Source organism: Penaeus monodon, chromosome 33 (assembly GCF_015228065.2).
Source record: "Penaeus monodon isolate SGIC_2016 chromosome 33, NSTDA_Pmon_1, whole genome shotgun sequence".
In the NCBI taxonomy this organism is placed as follows: domain Eukaryota; kingdom Metazoa; phylum Arthropoda; class Malacostraca; order Decapoda; family Penaeidae; genus Penaeus; species Penaeus monodon.
The window spans coordinates 34,374,088-34,374,399 of NC_051418.1; positions in this window are offsets into that span (position 1 = coordinate 34,374,088).

Consider the following 312-nt stretch of genomic DNA (forward strand, 5'->3'; position numbering starts at 1 on the left):
ATAAAAAAGGTGGAGGTAGAAGGAGGGAATGCGAAAGCAGATTAAGGTGAAGAAAGGGGGGGAGGGGGAAGGAGGGAATAAGAGAAGAGATGGAAGAGGGAGAAGGAGGAGGGAAGGAGGGAATAGAAAAAAGGCGAGAAGGACGGTGAAGAGGGAGGTTGAGGGGGGGGGGGGTTGAACGTCGTGAGGTAAGAGTCATGCTAAAGAAAACCAAGACAGACAGAAGGGTAGTGAATGGGCGGTAATGGGGGGGGGGAATGGGGGGTGATGGGGGGATAATGGGGTTAATAGACCGTGGGTGTAAAAGGGACA